The following is a 5,064-nucleotide window of genomic DNA, read 5'->3' as shown; positions in this document are numbered from 1 at the left end:
GTTCAAGCCTATTTCGAGAGGGCCTTGCGAGAAAGATTAGAGCAACCTTGGAGAGGAGGAAACTTGCTGTTGAAAGTGTACCCAAGGTCTGAAGAAAGCTTGGTTGGTTTCTTGGTCAGGTGTCACAATGACAATTCTGAAGTTGCACTATGCCCTAGATGTGGTGCAGTCTATGACGAATTGCTAGCAGGATCATTCGAAAGGGTGTATCTTTATATGGGTCGGGAGACTCAGGGACTCCGTCCTAACTTGTTTGGGTTCGACAACCGGACCCCATCAAGAAGGCCTGACAGCCCACACCCTAGAGCTCGAAGGGTCACATTCAAAGTTCCTGCAGACATACCCAGGGATAGATGGATGCAAGCTGGTGCCAGAACCAACAAATGGCGAAGTTGGGACCAAGGAGGAAGAACTGCAATGGCATATAGGAAGCAATTCCAGACTTCCAATCGAGAGATGTACAGGTTGGAAAACTAAAAAGGTAAAAATCCTATGTCTAGATCCCAATGGAGAAGGCATCAGAGGATGAAGAAAGCCCAAAGGGAATTCAAACCAAGGGAGGCTGGAGAGTCAAGTAGCAATCAAATCCCAGTGCTGGGGGCAGGGACAAACAAACCTCCAGTGGAACGCAAGTTGTTCGATTCTGAAAATGAGAAAGAAGAGGAAAAGATGCATTCCAGCCTTTGGAAAGAAGATGATAGAATGACAAATGATTTTGACTCTGATGGAGTATCATCTATAAACCTCAACTGCAATGTTGTATCTGTACTCCTTCATGAGTTTAATCAAGAAACTGAAGTTGAAGATTGTGAAGAGGCTGACGTCGAAGAGATGGCAAAACATAGACCTGTGTGTTACTATGTGCTGAACAATGGTGCAGTTGAAGAGCAGAATGCTTTCTTCGAAAGGCCTGATGAAGGTATGCGAAACCATTTGAAACCACTCTACATAAGGGCTAAGGTTGAAAATGTTGGCATTAATAAAGTCCTGGTAGATGGAGGGGCAGCGGTGAACCTAATGCCCCAATACATGCTGAAAAGAATTGGTATGTTTGATACTGATATAAGGCCACACAACATGGTTTTGTCTAACTATGAAGGAAAAATAGGGCAAACCTTGGGAGTTGTCCAAGTAAATCTAACGGTGGGTTCAGTCACAAGGCCAACTATGTTTATGGTCATACCAGCGAAAGCAAATTATAACCTCTTGCTCGGAAGGGAATGGATCCATGGAGTTGCTGTTGTGCCTTCGACAATGCATCAAAGGTTAACCATTTGGAGAGAGGATGACATTGTAGAGAATATTGAGGGGGATCAGAGTTACTACATGGTTGAAGTTAACCAAGTTAATAAGACTAACTTCGATAGGAACTTGGCAAACATAGGACCTTGCCATGCTGCGGAAGATATATACACCCCAAACAAGAATGCGTTGTATTACTTGTCTTTGTACCCAAATGGTTTCCAATGGAATAGGGAAATAATGGATGGCCCAGAAGATACCGCACCAATGGAGCATTACCCAACAATACGGCCAACAGGCTGGCATGACGACGTTGATGATGTCTGAGTCATCATTTTTCGAAAAGATTTCGGCTTATATAGCCGAGAATAAAAGAAAGACGGCTCTTGAAGCCGAACTATCAAACATGTTGGTTAATGCAGGTCTAAGAAAGGAGGAAACGCCAGATTCGGGGATACATATGATCCCTCAAATACCTAAAGATCCAGTTCGAGTCGAAGAGATCTCAGGAGAAGAGATAAGTCAAAGATTGGATGCAATCTACGACGAAGAGCCTTTGGGTTTCGAGAAAGACCCAATGGGGGCAAGTATCAAAATGTTAGCCCAAGATCCACTCGAAGAAGTAAATCTCGGAGATGGAGATCAGAAGAGGGTAACATACATCAGTGCGAAACTGGCGCCAACGCTGAAGTCAAAAGTCATCACGTTGCTGAAGGAAAATAGAGATTGCTTCGCATGGGATTATGACGAGATGCCATGTTTGGGGCGAGATTTGGTCGAATTAAAGCTACCCATAAAGGAAGGGAGAAAGCCCATAAAGCAAACTCCTAGAAGGTTCGCACCAGAAATTCATTCAAAGATCAAAGCAGAGGTCGAAAGACTTCTACGATGCAAGTTCATCAGAACCACGAGGTATGTCGAATGGATTGCTAATATTGTACCAGTTATTAAAAAGAATGGTTCATTAAGAGTATGCATAGATTTTCATGATCTGAATGCAGCAACTCCTAAGGATGAATATCCCATGCCTGTGGCAGAAATGTTAGTAGATTCAGCCGCAGGCTTCGAATACCTAAGTATGTTGGATGGATACTCTGGGTATAATCAGATCTTCATTGCAGAAGAAGATGTGTCTAAAACAGCTTTTCGTTGCCCAGGGGCAATAGGCACCTATGAGTGGGTTGTAATGCCTTTCGGTTTAAAGAATGCTGGGGCAACCTATCAGAGAGCAATGAACTCTATATTTCATGATCTTATAGAAACATTCATGCAAGTATACATAGATGACATCGTTGTGAAATCTATCGCAGATTACATTCATCTCGATCATCTAAGCCAATCATTCGAAAGAATGAGAAAACATGGCTTAAAGATGAATCCCCTTAAATGTGCTTTCTTTGTGCAGGCTGGAGATTTCCTGGGCTTCGTAGTCCATAAGAAGGGAATAGAAATTAACCAGAATAAAACGAAGGCTATCATGAAAACTAAGCCTCCATCCACGAAGAAAGAATTGCAGTCCTTGCTGGGGAAGATAAACTTCTTAAGAAGGTTTATCTCTAATTTGAGTGGACGCACGCAAGCTTTCTCCCCTCTACTTCGACTCAAGCAAGAAAAGTTCGAATGGCGTGTTGAACATCAAGAGGCTTTTGATAAAATCAAGCAATACTTGGTCCATCCACCAATTTTGTCTCCCCCAAATGGGAAGAAGCACATGCGCCTGTATATTTCAGCTTCAGATAATACAATAGGCAGTATGTTAGCACAAGAAGATGAAAATGGCATCGAAAGAGCCATTTATTATTTAAGTAGGGTACTCAATGATGCAGAAACTAGGTATAGTGCAATAGAAAAACTCTGCCTTTGTTTATATTTCTCTTGTATCAAACTTAAGTATTATATAAAGCCAGTTGATGTTTATGTTTCGTCTCATTGTGATGGTATCAAACATATGCTATCAAAGCCAATATTGCATAGTCGAATTGGCAAATGGGCTTTAGCCCTTACTGAATACTCACTGATATTTCAACCTCTTAAGGCAATGAAAGGTCAGATTGTATCAGATTTCATTGTTGACCATGCAGTGATTGAGAACCCTCAACAATATGTAGACTTGAAGCCTTGGAAGCTATACTTCGATGGTTCGACTCATAGAGAGGGGACTGGTTTTGGAATATTGATAATTTCTCCTGATGGAATTCCAACAAAGCTCAAGTACAAGATCGAAGGTCCCTTATGCTCCAACAACGAAGCTGAATATGAAGCACTTATTGCTGGACTTGAAGCTTTGTTAGAATTGGGGGCAACCAGAGTCGAAATTAAAGGAGACTCCGAACTAGTGATTAAGAAACTAACAAAGGAGTACAAATGCATCAAAGAAAACTTGATCATGTAATTTGTCATAGCAAATAGGCTGCTTAAAAAATTTGAATATGTGGAGTTAAATCACGTTTCGAGGACGAAGAAAGAAGCAAACGATCTGGCACAGTTAGCCTCAGGATACAAGGTATCGAAAGAGAAATTAGAGGAACTAATCGAAGTAAGAGGAAAAGCAATGGCTACCAAGCTTTCCCCGAGTGACCTGGAGAATTCACAATTAGGTTTTGCCAGCAAAGAAGAGTTTGAGGTATTAAACATAGAGTCTTTAGCGGACACAGATTGGAGGAGCCCAATTGTGAACTATCTAAAAGATCCTTCGACAGACACAGATAGAAAGGTGAAGTATAGAGCTTTATCATATTTCCTGATGGGGAACGAATTGTTCAAGAAAACTCCTGAAGGAGTCTTGTTGAAATGTCTGGGAGAAGCAGAAGCATATCTGGCTCTCTCAAATATGCACAGTGGAGCATGTGGGGCACATCAACCAGGGCACAAAATGAAATGGCTTCTGTTTCGATATGGAATGTATTGGCCTTCTATGTTAAAAGACTGCATAGAATTTGCAAAAGGATGTCAAGAATGCCAAGAGCATGCAGGTATTCAACACGCTCCAGCGAATGAATTAAGTTCAATAATACATGGCCTTTCAGAGGCTGGGCATTGGATCTGATTGGAGAAATTCACCCTAAATCCTCTAAGGGTCAAAGATACATATTAGTAGGAATAGACTACTTCACAAAATGGGTCGAAGCGATACCACTGACGAACGTAGACCAAGAGGCTGTGATTGAGTTTATTCAGAAACACATCATATACAGATTTGGAATCCCAGAAAGTATAACCACAGATCAAGGATCAGTGTTCATTGGGCGAAAAATGCAAGACTTCCGCAAAGAAATGGGTTTCAAGTTGTTTACTTCTACCCCTTACTATGCTCAGGCAAATGGACAAGTCGAAGCAGCGAACAAGATGATAATCGGTCTCATAAAGAAACATGTGGGAAAAAGCCTAAGAGTTGGCACAAAACCTTGGACCAAGCGCTTTAGGCTTGTCGAACATCTCCGAAAGAAGCTACAAACACTACGCCTTTCCAATTGACATTTGGACATGACGCAATACTCCCAGTTGAGATATATTTGTAGTCAGTTCGGATACAAAGACAGGCAGAAATCCCTCCTAACATGTATTGGGAGTTGATGATGAATGAACTAGTAGACTTGGACGAAGACAGACTTCGAGCATTGGAGATGATAAAAAGACAAAAAGAAAGAGTGTCCCGAGCATACAACAAAAAGGTGAAAGGTAAAACTTTTATCAATAATGACTTAGTTTGGAAAGTTATTTTACCTATAGATCGAAAGAATCAAGCACTTGGTAAATGGTCTCCACACTGGGAGGAACCCTTTCGAATCTTGAAAGTATTCTCGAATAACGCTTACGAGATAG

This window comes from Vicia villosa, unplaced genomic scaffold, assembly GCF_029867415.1.
Source record: "Vicia villosa cultivar HV-30 ecotype Madison, WI unplaced genomic scaffold, Vvil1.0 ctg.003379F_1_1, whole genome shotgun sequence".
NCBI lineage: Eukaryota > Viridiplantae > Streptophyta > Magnoliopsida > Fabales > Fabaceae > Vicia > Vicia villosa.
The sequence above is the reverse complement of the archived record's forward strand: the minus strand, read 5'-3'. Positions refer to the sequence as shown.